The 17,076-nt window shown below is 44.0% G+C and overlaps 1 long non-coding RNA gene across 1 annotated transcript in view; it reads left to right on the plus strand.

Annotated features, from left to right (window-relative positions):
- Nucleotides 1-17,076, plus strand: part of LOC147121004 (uncharacterized) — a 504,333-nt gene that overhangs the window by 393,653 nt on the left and 93,604 nt on the right. The gene's annotated exons all lie outside the window — the stretch shown is intronic.

A 17,076-nucleotide genomic window follows, 5' to 3' on the forward strand; every position in this document is an offset into this window, starting at 1 on the left:
GCAGTCAGTCATTCCCTGCTCCACCATAGGTTGCACTGTGGAACTCCCCACAGCTGGCAATCACTGAAATTACTTGAACTGATGAAAATTGACCCTTCCCGCTCTATAATCACTGTTAAAAACTGCATAAAAAGTTAAGCCTTGTTCAATGAGGTTCTGAGTAATAACTAATGCTGAACAACTGTTCTGGCCCAGAAAAACTAATTTTATATTTGTGGAATGTCAAATTTTTCCATTATGATAAAAATACTAGGGCCTAGAAATTCACTATGGCCCCGCCAGCTGCCTAGCACCCAAAAGTTAGCGCTGGGCGGGAAGCCTATAGCGATCGTCAGATATTCATTGTTAGCGCCCCAATTCGGAAGCGGGCGCTATACCAGGGTGTGCCCGCCTCCGCTTGGTGCGCTGACACTGAATATCAGCGCTCTTGGCGCCGCTGCGCCAGGCGCTGCGCAGCGGCAGGCTGCGGTACTGCAGGCCTCCTCCTTCTCTTAAGGGGGAGCTGCCTGCAACGGGGAGATCGCCGCTGGATAGTGCCGGCAAATGAGCCCGGCACCACGGAGAAGTGCCGGGCTCGCGGAAAGCAGCCGGCAATGCCGCGGGGGGGGTGCTGGAGGAGGCCGGGGAAGGAGGTGCGGGCAGGCGGCCGCCGCAAAAGCGGCTGGCCGCACCTTCCGCTTTAAAGCGCCCCACTAAGGCAGCAGGACGGCCCCGTTTTCTGGTCGCTGTTTGCGGCCGCTTCGGAGGAGGCGGCCGCAACTAAATATGGGGATCGGCGCGGTTTCGGGGCGGAACCGGGGCACTGCGCACACCGATGATGTCATCGGTGCCGGCGCAGCGCTAACGGCTACCGCCGCCAATACCGCTGCGCTGAATATCTGCGCAAACTCATTTTTGCCGCAAAATCACCCTTTAGGCGTTAACTGGGCGCAAAGCTGGCAGCGCCTTAATGAATTTCTAGGCCTAGATTTTTAAAATAATAAAAGATATATATTTTTTATTTTTATGAAGTTTGTTTGTGAAATTTCAGCTTCTACCTTAACCCCATTTGTATGTCCCAATATTTATTTTGCTCGCTGTAAATAATTTAAAAAGTGAATTATAAAAGCTGCTTTTTATTTCCTGTTTTGCTGTCTCTGAGAATTCTTCAGTTTGATTGGCTGCTTAGACAGCTTGATGAAACACTGCTGCTGTACGCTGGAGATCCCCTATAGACAGTGCTACAGTCAAATTAAGGTTGAGAAAGCTAAAGTTTTTGCCAAAGAGATCGCAAGCTCTTTGTGGGCAGCTTTTTCGATGTCAGCGGTGATCGGCGTCGCTTTGCTGTTGAGCGCAAATTCCGGGCCATTGTTTCCCTTTTGCAGCTCATGAGTTAATTAAAAAAGGGAATAGAAGGGGAAGAAAGGGAAAAGGGGCAATGGAGAAGTCAAGCGTTCATTTTTATTTGGTTGAAACACTTCATGCGCAATTTTAATGTCAGCAGCAGAGTTACTATGAGTTTGTTCAGCACCATTGTTTGAACTGAACTTTTTTCTCATTTCACATCAGACCATTATAGCCAGCACACAGAGGAGACTTTCATTCAATCATTTGAACACAGGGGAAAGCCAGGGTCTAATCCATTGCAGCACTCAGTTCCTCTTGTGAGCTGAAAGCTTTCTCTGCAGGTCTGGTGATAATCATTTCCCTGGACCTTTTCTTTATCAGTACCATTAGCTTGGCTCAGTTGTGAACTTTCAGGTCTCTCAACCATCTGCATGTGGGCTCAAATTTCATTTCAGGTCTTGAGCACATAGACTAGGCTGACACTCCATTGCAGTACTGAGGAGGTGCTATTTTGTTGGGGTGCGGTCCTTCTGCTGAGATGTTAAGCTACGGATTTGTCTACCTGCTCTGGTAGTTCAGGTGGACAATAGAGGTCCCATGGCATTATTTACAGAATAGCAATGAACTGCTCCTGGCGAACTAACCTATCAAAAACCAAATCAACCAGTCATGCATCTGACTGCTGTATGTGGAATCTGCTGTGCGAAAAATACATGCTGATTACTTTGAAGTGTAGTCAATGTTGTTATTTAGGCATTTGCTTCCACATAATTATTTCCAAGCCCTCTAGAATCTTCTGTCAATGACTAACAATTTGCATATATTTATGAGGCCCCTGCCTAAATCATGGATAGGGACGTTCGGACCTCCAGCAGTAAGCCATTCCTCCCAATTTTTATCTCACTACTCCGTCATTTTCAGGCGTAAACGGGGCAGTAGAAAGACAAAAATTGGCCCTCTTATATCTCTTAAAAGGGAGAAGTCAAATCCTGACCCTTCTCATCCTCCTGAGAGAGTGCATATAAATCACGGCTGTTACAAAGCTACATCAGAGCTTTGAATAAAATATTTTCTCAGCTTAAAGGATAGAAACACAATGATCTCCACTACTGTTTATTTTTTGGTTCTATTACCATCACAACAACTTGCATTTATATAGCACCTTTAATGTAGTAAAACATCCCAAGGCACTTCACAAGAGCGTTATCAAACAAAATTTTTCATCGAGCCACATAAAGAGATATTAGGACAGATGACCAAAAGCTTGGTCAAAGAAGTAGGGTTTAAGGAACTTCATAAAGGAGGAAAGAGAGGTAGAGAGGCGGAGAGGTTTTGGGAGGGCCTCGGCAGCTGATAACACGGCCGCCAATGGTAGAGTAATTAAAATCGGGGATGCGCAAGAGGCCAGAATTGGAGGAGCGGAGATAGCTCAGAGGATTGTAGGGCTGGAGGAGTTTACAGAGATAGGAAAGGGCGAGGTCATGGAGGGATTTGAAAACAAGGATGAGAATTTTAAAATCGAGGCATTGCTTAACCGGGAGGCAATGTAGGTCAGCGGGCACAAGGGTGATGGGTGAACAGGACTTGGTGCAAGTTAGGAATCGGGCAGGAGAGTTTTGGATGAGCTTAAGTTTATGGAGGGTGGAAGATGGGAGGTTGGCCAGGAGTGTGTTGGAATAGTCAAGTCTAGAGGTAACAAAGGCATGGATGAGGGTTTCAGCAGCAGATGAGCTGAGGCAGTGGAGGAGTCGGGCGATGTTACGGCGGTGGAAATAAGCGGTCTTAATGATGGCGTGGATATGAGGACGGTAGCTCATCTCGGGTTCAAATACGACACCAAGGTTGCAAACCATCTGTTTCAGCCTCAGATAGTTGCCAGGGGGAGAAATGGAGTTGGTGGCTAGGCAATGGAGTTTGTGGCGGGGACCAAAGACATTGGCTTTCGTCTTCCAATATTTAGTTGGAGGAAATTTCTGCTCATCCAATACTGGATGTCGGACAAGCAGTCTGACAATTTAGAGACATGGAGGGGTTAAGAGAGGTGGTGGTGAGGTAGAGCTGGGGTTTGCCAGTGTACATGTGAAACCTGACGTCGTGTTTTCGGATGATGTCGCTGAGGGGAAGCAGATAGATGAGAAATAGGAGGGGGGTCAAGGATAGATCCTTGGGGGACACCAGAGGTAATGGTGTGGGAGTGGGAAGAGAAGCCATTGCAGGTGATACTTTGGATACGACTAGATAGATAAGAATGGAACCAGGCGAGTGCAGTCCCACCCAGCTGGATGGCAGAGGAGAGGCGTTAGAGAAGGATGGCATGGTTAACCATGTTATAGGTTGCTGACAGGTTGAGAAGGATGAGGAGGGATAGTTTACCACGGTCACAGTCACAAAGGATGTCATTTGCGACTTTGATAAGAGCTTTTCCGGTACTGTGGCAGGGGCGGAAACCTGACTGGAGGGATTCGAACATGGAGTTCTGGGAAAGATGGGCACGGTTTTGGATACCATGTTTCCTTCACAGTATTATATTAGTTAATTCTCGAAGGAGATGAGATGGGTGAGGCTGTAGCAGCCCTGTGCTTCAGATACAAAGGGACATAATGCCATTTGAGAGGGGATCTCATCGAAACCTATAAAATTCTGTCAGGCCTGGACAGACTAGATGCAGGAAGGATGTTTCCGATGACCGGGGAGTCCAGAACCAGGGGTCATAGTCTAAGGATAAGGGGTAAGCCATTTAGGACTGAGATGAGGAGGAATTTCTTCACCCAGAGAGTGGTGAACCTGTGGAATTCTCTGCCACAGAGGGCGGTGGAGGCCAGTTCATTAAGTATATTCAAGAAGGAGTTGGATTTCTTAAGGCTAAAGGGATCAAGGGATATGGGGAGAAGGCAGGGACAGGGTACTGAATTTGGATGATCAGCCATGATCTCATTGAATGGCGGAGCAGGCTCAAGGGGCCGAATGGCCTACTCCTGCTCCTATCTTCTATGTCTATGTATCACTCCAACTCAGCCTATCAATACACTGCTATAGCAACCAGATACATGCTAGGCTTTATAAGGATGCTGGAAATAAAGTCAAAACTAAAAGTTCTATTGTATACTCTACCCCACCTATTTAACCTTCTGAGCAAATGTTCTGCATGAATACTCTCTGATCCCTAAAGATTATTAAGATAAACTCCAGAATATTTATTCAACCCGGACACTGCAAAACATAACATACAAAGACAGTTCTCGAAGCCCCATTGTGAGAAGCTTGAATTGAGATTGTGTGTAGATATTTTTTTGGTTGAATGGTATCACCTCCATTAGACCTGTACATCAAAGTAATAATGTCATCAATGGGTTTGATTATGATGTAGTGACTAATTGCAAATTTCTTGACCATTATTATATTTTGCTGCAGCTAAGAATTTAGCTTCCCTGATAACCAACAAACGTAAGCTAAGGCTTCGAGATCAGAAATGAAGCACTGTGCCTGTGACGAACTGCTGTAATTTATTGCATCGGGGATCCCATCTTCCCCATGGACTATTACTGCACTAATGGTTTATCCATTTTACCTCTGGCTTGTGTAACCGAGCCATACATCACTGCTTACTACAAGCAATCTGCTTCATAAATGGCAAAAGGTGATTACTGAAAATGTGTTCTTTCTTCAGGCAGACCTCCGCAGCATCAACAATGAAGTCTATGGCAGAAAATTATTTTCTAACAATTGAGTACAAATCGATTGAGCATCTTTCATTGTAGCAGGACATCTACATCAAACTTCTCAAAGTATAAATTCAGCATTGGCAGCTAAGGCCGTAATTGGGGAGAAAACAGAGGAAAATCAAGTGTTGTCATAAGAACATAAGAAATAGGAGCAGGAGCAGGCCATACGGCCCCTCGAGCCTGCTCAAAGATGATTGTATTACATTGCAGCAAATAGCCTGATCTCTCATTGGAAAAACCTTGCACAAACTCTCTGCCAGTCTCTAATGTCTCTCCTTCTCAGTCCATCTTTCTTACTTGAAAATGTGTTTATGTTTATGAAAGCTGATCCTCCATAGCACCCTATGGCATTGATACTTTCTCTGGCAGTTACTGCAAACTCTCAGTTTATCTATTACCTTGAAAGTTCTAGTCTAATCCATGATCACCAATGCGGCAAATAATTTGTCTCCTTTTACCAACTCTAATTCTTTTGAAAAGTTCAAGTCTGTCAAACTTTAATATTGGGCTGGATTTTGTCAATGGGGAGCTTTTGGAGGCGGGACTCCCACTTGTCAGGCTTTAGTCCCGCCTCCATCAACTTCTGGCCAACCCACGCTATTTTCCCTTGATTGACCTTGTTAAGCCTGCCCAGCAGGTTTAGCAGGCCAATTAAGGGGAAGTCAGCGTATGAAGTTTCAACTGTCAAAAATTTTTGACAGATGAAGTGTCATCGTTTGACAGCTCTGTGAAGCTGTCAAAACACTGACATTCTCTGTAGTTTGATGAGTTCTTGTATTCAAGACTCATCAAACCTCTTTCTTTAGCAGAAATTAGATGGTTGTTGCATTAAAGAAACAAAGGTAAGTAAACATTTTCTATCACTTTCCACTCACCTCACATACTTACCTCTCCACACTTGCACCCATCACTTAACTTCACAGAGCACTTTTGCACCCCTCCGATCCCCGCAGACCCACTGCTCGTCTCGCTGACCCTGGCGGGGTTCGCAGCCTTCGGGAAACCCGCACTTGTGTGGGTAAAATGGGGATAAGCCTCTTATCTGCCTGTTGACAGGCAGTTAAGTGGCTGTAATTCCCTTCCCGCCTCTAAGGAGACGGGACCCAGTGTGGGTTGGCTACCCGCCTCCTGGGAAGATGGCACGGAGGTGCGTTGGCGGGATGGGCACCCGCCCCCCAGATTCTGCCATTTTCCCAGCAGTCCCGCCTCCAAACCCGCCTCCTCAGGGCTGGCAAGATCGCACCCATTGTTTCTAAATCTAGGGAGAGACTTCTAGCTGTCCTCAAACACTACTGCTTAGGATAACAGTGAAAGCTTGTCTAATCGGGAACGTCTCACACCTCCAGCAACCATTCTTGTTTTTTCTCTGGTAAATACAACTGCAGACATTGCTTTTTTGAAGTTTTCTCACTTGTTCATTCTAAGCACCATATAAGCCATCCTGTATTCTCTTCCTCTTCCTCTTCCCTTCATCCAACTGTGTTGGAATCAAGACTGCTCACAAAGGCTCCTACTGCTATTCATTCTTTCCCAGGATCTTGCATCTGTTGAGAATGAATGACAGTTCAGAAGTTCTGGTTGCCCTTGTACACCTGCTGGCTTCCAAGTAAGTAGTGGGGAGAAGGTTTTGGGAGGGACTCACGGGAGGGAAGGAGGGGAGAGTCTGGGGCAGGGGAGGCCACGACTTTCCTTGTGGGGCCTTCAGGAGCAATCATTCTCAGATAAGTTTTAGAATGATCTGAAGGGATCTCGTCTGTCTGCAGACCTCCTTGTGCCTAGCGGGAAAGCCTCGGGGGTCCTATTTACGTAATGGAACCCGATTTGCAAAATCTCCGCCTATTTAGGCGGGCACCACATCAGCCTGCAAAACCTTGCAGGTTAATATCGGAAATGGTCCAGGATCTAAGCGGGTAAGTAACCCTCTTGTTTTTAACTGCCCACACCCCCGAGAACGCCGGGTTAAAATCGACCCACGATATATTGCTGCAGTAAATATTCTGTATTACAGCAACGTTGAATCATTGCCACTTTTAGGCTGCAGTGGGACTGTGGTAAACATCAGAAACTGCACTCCAGGCACGGGGCTACCACTGAACAAGGCGATGGGAGATCGAGCAGTATATTTTAAAAAAAATAATGGGTTTGTGAGATTGGATGCAATGAAAACAATTTCAAAGGAAAAAAGATTTAAAAAAGAAAACTAGAAACCTGAAATAAACCCAGAACATTCTGGAAATGGAAAAGAACACGCCAAATGGTTTGGAGGACACAGAAACACGGAGGGAAGGAGGATGAGAGCTCATGTAATCAAAAAGATGAGGAACTGGTGGAAATTGGATAAGAGGAAAAAGTAAACTTGCAAATGAAAATAATCTCATTTTAGTTTGGCTGTGAATAAACAACTCAAACTCTCCTGTGGGTTATGAAATCATTTGAAGCTTTTGATGAGATTTTTGTAATCATTCCCAGCTGCTCATTATGAGGAGTAATAAATGTGAGATGCTACGACTATGTACTGTTTAAGTAAATGAATGATTGTGATTGTCTTGCATTTGTTTTGTTTTAAATGAAGCCTGAACTATCCCCATGAAGTGATCATCACTGTGAATGATGAGGCAATAGTTCACCTCAACTTGCTATAACTGGCCAAGAATTATATTAATAATATAGCCTGTGGAATTCTTTTCTTCTTTTCTCCACTCTTATCCTGAAGGTGTTTACCTGTGCTGGGGTACGATTCCACTGGTGCCAGCAGCCCTCTGTTACTTCACTTAAATTACCATTTTTCAAGCATGAGCTGGAAGGGGAATTTTTGGACTGCTATTCAACCATGAGGCTATCGCAGCCAAGTCCAATCTTGTCCTCGGCTAAAGAGTCACCTTCCAGCAGGAATCATCGTGTACCAATTAGGAATAGGAATCGTGGCTGCGATTCCTCCAGGTGGATACCCAGGATACTGAGAACCATTGTACAACCTCTGGTTGAGATTAACAAAATCAACACAGAACAGGGATTAAACCCAGAGCCTTTTCTGGCCTGTATAATATTAGTTATTGCAGTTATATATATGTTTGAAATGGCAGAAGATGATCTGTCAAAGGTGGTGGCCGGTGGAGCGGAAGGTGAGGACAAGTGGATCCTATCACGGTTGTGAGGGAAGGGGAAATGGGGTTAGGGCAGAATCATGGAAATGGAACAGACCTGGTTAAGTGCCCTGTCCACCAAGGTGAAGAAGATTCCTCGGTTGAGCAAAAGACACCTTTCAGAAGTTCTGGTGTGGAAGGTGGCATTATCAGAGTAGATACAGTGGAGATTAAGAAACCTTAAAGGCTGATTAGGTGACTTCTTTCCCGAATAACTCCATTCTTCTGCAATAATTATAGCTCACAGTTCCTCTTCGGCAGGAAGTGCTGGTGGTATGGGAAGGGTGTGGGGCAAGGTTTAATACCTGGAGTGGAGACTCTGGAAACATCATGCAGGCGGAAATTCTCCACCCTTTGTGATGATATATTTTTCTTTTCCCAGGTTCCTGGGCCATTTCGACCTGCTCTTCTGTGTTGGTTTTTTGTACTTCCATTTCTAACTTTCTTATTCCCTACTTCCTGAGCTCTCATAAATATCGTCATTTTTTATTTTCTCTCATTCTCCCTTTCTTCTCCCTGGCAACTGTCTGAGGTTGAACCAGACTGTTCACAAACTTGGTGTCATATTGGACCTCGAGATGAGCTTCCAACCACATATCCGCGCCTTCACTAAGACTGCTTATTTCCATCTCCGGAACATCGCTCGACTCCGCCCCTGCCTCAGCTCATATGAGGTTGAAACCCTTATCCATGTCTTTGCTACCTCTAGACTTGACTATTCCAACTCACACCTGGCTGGCCTCCCACGTTCTACCCTCCGCAAACTTGAGGTCATCCAAAACTCTGCTGCCCGTGTCCTAACTCGCACCAAGTTCCGTTCACCCATCCCCCCTATGCTCGCTGACCTACATTGGCTTGTGGTTAATCAAATCAAATCAACTTTTATTGTCATTGTTAGTGCACAAGTGCAGTACAACGAAATGTAGGCTTGCGGCTCCTGAGAGTGTACAATTTGGATTAGGACACTTAAACATTCAACATACATTTATACATTTGGCTTGCAGTATATTAGCATAAATATGACCATAATAAAGTGCATTGGCAGATGTGCAGGCTTTAGTGTTTATTTGTGGAGTTCAGTAGGATGACAGCCCTGGGAAAGAAGCTGTTCCTAAATCTGGTTGTACGGGTGCGAATGCATCTGTAGCGTCTTCCAGATGGTAGGAGGGCAAACAGACTGTGGCTGGGGTGGGTAGGGTCTTTGATGATGGACCATGCCCTCCGTAGGCAGCGTTTCTGATATATATGCCCTATGGTCGGTAGCCGGGTGACGGTAATGCGTTGGGCAGTTTTGACTACCCGCTGCAGGGCTTTCCGGTCATGGGAGCTACAGCTGCCATACCATACCGTGATACAGTTTGTCAGGATGCTCTCTATAGTGCAGCGGTAGAAGTTAGAGAGGATCAGGGGTGACAGATTACATCCCTTCAGCCTCCTCAAGAAATATAGGCGCTGCTGGGCCTTCTTCACCAGAGAGGAGGTGTTGAGGGACCAGGAGAGGTCTTCCGTGATGTGGACTCCGAGGAACTTAAAGCTGGCCACCCTTTCCACCTCCGCCCCATTGATGTGGATGGGGGTGTGACTTCCGCCTTTGGACTTCCTGAAGTCCACGATTATTTCCTTTGTTTTCTTGGTGTTAAGGGCCAGGTTGTTGTCGGCGCACCACTTCACGAGATGCTGGACCTCCTCCCTGTAGGCTGACTCATCGTTGTTGGTGATCTGGCCTACTACCGTGGTGTCATCTGCAAACTTGATGATGGTGTTGGAACCATTAACAGCCACACAGTCGTGGGTGAAGAGGGAGTAGAGGAGGGGGCTCAGCACACATCCTTGTGGGGCCCCCGTGTTCAGGGTCGGGGGGGGGAGGTGTGGTTACCTAACTTGACAGACTGGGGTCTGTTTGTTAGGAAGTCCAGGGTCCAGTTGCAGAGGGAAGTGTTCAGGCCAAGAGTTTGGAGTTTGGTGGCCAGCTTGTTGGGGACGATAGTGTTGAATGCTGAGCTGTAGTCTATAAACAACATTCTGATGTAGGTCTCCTTACCATCTAAGTGATTCAGTGCCGAGTGTAGAGCAGTTGTGATTGCATCCTCCGTTGATCTGTTTGCACGATAGGCAAACTGGTGTTGGTCAAGGGAGGCAGGAACACTGGCTTTGATGTGGGCTAAGACCAGTCTCTCGAAACACTTCATTATGATGGGTGTGAGTGCGACAGGTCGATAGTCGTTCAGACACGTCACAGCCGCTTGTTTAGGCACAGGAATGATGGTGGCGGTCTTGAAGCATGTAGGGACTACTGCCTGGGCCAATGACAGATTGAAGATGGCGGTGAAGACATCAGCCAGCTGATCAGCACATTCCTTGAGTACCCGTCCAGGGATGCTATCCGGTCCAGCAGCCTTTCGTGTGTTCACTCTGCGTAGAGCGCCCCTTACGTCGGAGGTCGACAGAGTGAGCACCTGGTCTTCCGGGGGTGGCAAGGCTTTGGTAGCCGGCTCCTTGTTGTCCCCGTCGAAGCGAGCGTAGAAGTTGTTAAGCTCCTCCGGAAGGGAGGCGTCGCTGACCGGGGGACTGGTGTTTTTGCCCTTGTAGTCAGTGATGGACTGGATGCCTTGCCACACCTCGATTTTAAAATTCTCATCCTTGTTTTCAAATCCCTCCACAGCCTCGCCCCTCCCTATCTCTGTAATCTCCTCCAACCCCCCAACCCTGCGAGATATCTGCGCTCCTCTATTTCTGGCCTCTTGAGCATCCCGGATTTTAATGGCTCCACCATCGGTGGCCGAGCCTTCAGCTGCCATGGTTATAAGCTCTGGAATTGCCTTCCTAAACCTCTCCGCCTCTCTTTGCTCCTTGAAGGTGCTCCTTAAAACCTATCTCTTTGACCAAGCTTTTGATCACCTGCTCTAATATCTCCTTATATGGCTCGGTGTCAAATTTTGTTTTACAACGCTCCTGTGAAGCGCCTTGGGACGTTTTACTATGTTAACTGTGCTATATAAATACATGTTGTTTTTGTTATTATTATGCCTTCTGTTGTCTCATGTTAATATCCACTCCTTTCATTTCTTCATCTCCCATTTTCCTCTCAACCATTTTACAGCTCATTCTGTGGTTTTAGCCACCTTATCTCAAAATGGATATAAAAAGAGTTCAAATAATGACCAAAATAATTCCAGCCCTTCAGAGACTAAGTTCTGAAGAAAATCTCATGATTAAACTTATTTTTCCTCGAGCAAGGAAGACTGAGAGGGAACATGAAGCAGGCCTTCAAAATAAAGAAAGGTATAGATAATGTTGAAGTAAGTATGTTAGTTATAGAAACATAGAAACATAGAAGATAGGAGCAGGAGTAGGCCATTCGGCCCCTCGAGTCTGCTCCGCCATTCAATGAGATCATGGCTGATCATCCAAACTCAGTACCCTGTCCCTGCCTTCTCCCCATATCCCTTGATCCCTTTAGCCTTAAGAAATATATCGAACTCCTTCTTGAATATATTTAATGAATTGGCCTCAACTGCCTTCTGTGGTAGAGAATTCCACAGGTTCACCACTCTCTGGGTGAAGAAATTCCTCCTCATCTATGTCCTAAATGGCTTACCCCTTATCCTTAGACTGTGACCCCTGGTTCTGGTCTCCCTCGCCATCGGGAACATCCTTCCTGCATCTAGTCTGTCTAGTCCTGTTAGAATTTTATAAGTTTCAATGAGATCCCCTCTCATTCTTCTAAACTCTAGCAAATATAAGCCCAATCGACCCAATCTCTCCTCATACGTCATTCCTGCCATCCCAGGTATCAGCCTGGTGAATCTTCACTGCACTCCCTCCATGGCAAGAACATCCTTCCTCAGATAAGGCGACCAAAACTGCACACAATACTCAAGGTGTGGTCTCACCAAGGCCCTGTACAACTGCAGCAAGACATCCTTGCTCCTGTACTCAAACCCTCTCGCTACGAAGGCCAACATACCATTTGCCTTCTTAACCGCCTGCTGCACCTGCATGCTTATTTTGGCCATTGAGAATAGGACTAGAGGATGCAAGTACAAAATTCAAAAACCTTGAGAGCAAGGTTAAAGATTATAAAAAAACATTTTATGCCCTGCAAGGTAGTTAACGGGAAAGCCATTGGTTCAGAGTCAGTTGACCTCTTTAAAAGGGAGCTAGATCGATATCTGTTGACTTCGGAGATTGAAACTCATTAACAGCACTGCTTTTTTTATCAGTTGGGAATGGGAAGGGAAAGCTCCATAAAGTAGAGGTCACAGGTAATGAGGGAATTACAAGATCTGTGGACTCTGGATAAACACACATGCATTGTGGAGAGAGCGAGCTTGATTTGCCAAATAGCCTCTTTTCATTCTGGACTTTGTTTTTTTTTTATCCGTGGATCTGCTGCATATGTTCAGACTTGTATGGCTTTCAGGTTATTTCTGCTCTGTTATGCTAAATACAATTTCACAACACTGAAATAAAAATAAATCATCACATGTTCAAATTAATTAAAATACAATTTAATTAAACATTTAAAACAATCATTTAATTTTTTGAAAAATAAATCTAACCATTTTTAAAGGGGCCAAAAATAACCTGAACTAATTTTAAAGGTTTTCGAATGTTTAAATCATTAAAAAAAAAATTACAAATATTTATTGAAACCCTTACGCTGGTATAAGAAGACGGTTTGGTGGGCATATGCTGGGCAGTAGTTGGGCAAATAGCCTAACCCTGTGCTGGCAAATGTCCATTTCCTGCGGATGGGTACGACCTGCCATGCTGAAACCTGATAGATTGCAAGTTCTGGGTTTTTGCGCACGCGCATCGCATCACATGCGGAAACCCGGAACGTGCGGGGCACTTATGACGGTGTACGCTGTGCGTACGTGGTCATAGGCTCTGGAAAATCCGGGCCATTATGTGATATTTTTACGTTGGTGTGTATTAAGTCAAATGAAACTTAAACTATTAAGTGTCTTTACATGTTGTTCACAGGGTCAACCCAATTTAAGTAGTGTTATGTGACTCCAAAAGTAAAGGAACAATCAAAAGTGAAAGAGTAAAGCTAAAGTACAGGAAGGACATGGTTAGATGTTATGTAAAACCTCGAGTTCCACTCCCTGTCCCATCAATTCTGAATAGCAGAATTATTGATTTCCACATTTTTGATGCAGGTAGGCCAAAAACTTCAAGCAACATACTTAGCCTGATATGAATGAAAAATTGGAAGAATAATGAACTTCAGACATGTATTATGTAATCTACTGAGTCTGCTTTTCAATTAGAATTACATTTTTGACCACTGGATCATGTGGCCAAAAATGATTGTTTTGCCAGCATGTTCAATTTGCATAACTCACTCTTACTTCAAATTTCATTTTACTTCTATTTCTACTGAGAACCACTTCAACCATTGTTGAAAGTCTGAATGGCTCTGTGCTCTGGAGCATGCGGAGATGTACGGACAGTCTGGTTCTGTGGATATGGCTGTGATGCCAGTTGTTTGGTCCCATGCGGTAGATTTACAGCTGTTCTACCTCGGGAAGAGCTTCTTGGTAGTGTGTTTTCATCACAACTGTTCTTTCTTCCTATGAAAGAACTGTACTCTGTTGAAGATGTCATATTTTGTCTTACTTTCCCTTTCCAATCCTTCAGCTTCCTGTTTTCATGATTGATTTTCTTTATAGTTTGGCTTCACTTTCTGCTCTTCACTTATTATTTAGAAACCAGATTAAAATCCTTACCGTTTCATGTGTGCGGCAAATTGAGAATGTTGAGGAGGGCTCCACTGTTTAATAATACATGACAAAATCCCCCCCCCCCCAAAAAAATTCATCTTTTATAGACACTTACAATTAAAGTACACAATTCCATAGTTATGAATAATAAATCAATTATCAATATGATAGTTATTCCTTAATTGATATGACATTTAAGATTAATATATCATACCAAAGATATTTTTTAAAGTGAAGATTCATTCGTAGTTTTTTAAAAGATCAAATAAATGAGTCATATTTTGATTTCATTAGTTCTGCTTTTTTGCAGCTTGCCTGTTTTATTATTCTAGTAAGGCACAGAGCTATAATATAATGGCAGACACTGATTGCATTCATGCACTGCATGCAGTGCCAGGCTTTGTTGTTTGGCTTGTTGTTCTAGCTGGCTGACACAGAGAAGATGACAAATTGATGAATTATGCCTCAGAAACACAACCAGTGCTGCCTGACAGTTTATTCATTGTGTTGAAGTTGATTTTATGTCACAAAGGGCTATTTCTCAAAACATCTAAGTGAGAAGGGCCTTCGCTCTGCATTTGACCCGTGCAATAACTGACCTGCAATTGCTCGAAGCTGACACTGGGTGCAAAAGCATTTTATTCCCAGTTTCTTCATGTCTCTCGCCAATCCAACTCGCTGGCTCCAACCTTAGTTCCTCTTCGTCTACTAACCTTTTTGGATCTCTTCTGATCTCAAATGGGGCTCCCACATCGCCTCCATTCCTAAAGCTGTTTCCAAGATGTGCGATACCTTCTTTTGTGCCAGCAACATCTCTTAACTCTCTATGATACGTGTGTTCATCTGTGACTTGGCTACTTCTATATTTGGGAGGATCTTCCAACACCTCTTTCACACTCTTGGATTGGATGCAAGAAGCAGCTTGTTGTCTGATTGGAAATGCTGGTTTCCCATCCTCAAGTCTATCCTTTCTCTATGTTGCAACCTTCTTTGCCTCTCTCTTTCTGTTATTAACATTACTGTGATCATTCTTCCTTTGAATTTTCTTCTCTGGTTCCCTCTGAACTCCAACTACAGTCTACTCCTCTTAACTCAAAATTGCTTTATTTAAATTATCTATTAATTCAAATTGAAATCAAGCTCGCTTACTTTGTATTACTGGATAATTCAATTTTTTTGAGACAATAAAACAACTTTTAATCAGTAGGAATAGCTAGCCCATGCTTAGATCTCTGGTACATAACAGGATCAAACCAGTTGTAAAATGAATGGAGAACAGTATGGGATAAAAATTCCAGCCTCCACACACCTTACAATACCTGTTTACTGCAATAAACTTGGTTGAGCAAGTAAATTCATGTTAAATAAAGCCTGCATTTTTGGTGACCTTTGAAGGTCTCACTTTAATTTTGCTTTCCTCCCAATACAAACTATGGCTGAGGTGGCTTTAAAAATTGCTGATGCCTCAAGTCATAACCCTGACCCCAAAGTGATTTTGCATGACTCATCTGCCACTTTGTTACACTCAGGGACAATAGGCCTTGTTGAAACAATTAAACTGCTCATGCCAACATCCTGTGCGACACGGATGAAATGTGCTGACTCGAGCACAGTTTTTTAAAAACTTATTGTGAAGTATTTTTCAGACGGCCATTTTCCATGGGTACACAAGGGGATGGGTGGTAGGCAGTTACTGTTGATTGAGATATCTGCGCTCCTCTAATTCTACCCTCTTGAGCATCCCTGATTATAATCGCTCAACCATTGGTGGCCGTGCCTTCAGCTGCCTAGGCCCTAAGTTCTGGAATTCCTTGCCTAAACCTCTCTGCCTCGCGGCCTCTCTTTCCTCCTTTAAGACGCTCCTTAAAACCTACCTCTTTGACCAGGCTTTTGGTCACCTGCCCTAATTTATTCTTATGTGGCTCGGTGTCAAATCTCTTGTCTTATAATTCTCCTGTGAAGTGCCTTGGGACGTTTTACTACGTTAAAGGCGCTGTATAAATACAAGTTGTTGTTGTTGTTGATGATTGCAAATCAGTTACAAATTAAAGATTTAACTTTCACACAGCGTAGTGGAGAACAATTTAGAGCTGGTTTTAATCAGCCAGTTATTGAGGAAGAAGTTGTTAAGTTGATTGGCGAATAATATTTGAATTCATCTTGCCAAAGTTAAGAAATGGGGCACTGCAGAAGATAACTTGTGGATAGACTTCAGCCTAAAAGTTACTCTACCTCAGAAAAAATTGCTCCTGGGTGGATTTTCTCGCCATTGATTTTAGTTCTCTACTTCCTGTTAAGTGTATCTCTTTTTCCTCTCATTTTTAGCTGCAGGGAATCCAATGCCAATGCACCATTTTTCCTCTTTGGTAGGGTCTAGATGTCAGCAGTTACTGTAGTTTGTTTTTACTTTGTAGTGAGACCTGGAAGGAGTTGTACTAGCTGCGTCTCTTTCTCTATCTTCATCACTGGGGCATTAAGTACAGAGTTACTTTTCATTTAGAGAACATTTTTAATTCAATGTAGTGTGACAGTAGCAGTGTGAATAGCAGTGACTGGAAATGATAACATGGACAGCAAAGTGATGCTACTGATTGTTAGTATTCATGTTGCTGTTTATGTGGAACTAAATAGCTTTGCTTCTGGCCAATTGGGTGCTGGAGTGCAAATAAAAATAGAAAATACTGTAAATATACTTAGGCCATTAGCATCTGAAAAGAGCAATGCTAGTTTCAATAGGAGATCCTTCATTTGAACTTGAAAGATCTGAGATTATGGAACTACATTACAACTGGAATTAGAGAGACTTACAAATAATGCCCTATGAATTTAGCCATACAATGCCCATTTTTCAAGAGCTAACTGGCCTACTAAGGTCCCAAGATTAAGTAAGAGGGGAAAATAGAGTATGAGAGTAAGCTTGCAGGGAACATAAAAACTGACTATAAAAGCTTCTATAGATATGTGAAGAGAAAAAGATTGGTGAAGTCAAGCGTAGGTCCCTTGCAGTCAGAATCAGGGGAATTTATAATGGGGAACAAAGAAATGGCAGACCAATTAAATACATACTTTGGTTTTGTCTTCACAAAGGAGGACACAAATAACCTCCCAGAGATGTCGGGGAACATAGGGTCTACTGAGAGGGAGGAACTGAAT

This window comes from Somniosus microcephalus, chromosome 3 (genome assembly GCF_052327205.1).
Source record: "Somniosus microcephalus isolate GS21.2 chromosome 3, FLI_Smic_1.0, whole genome shotgun sequence".
NCBI lineage: Eukaryota > Metazoa > Chordata > Chondrichthyes > Squaliformes > Somniosidae > Somniosus > Somniosus microcephalus.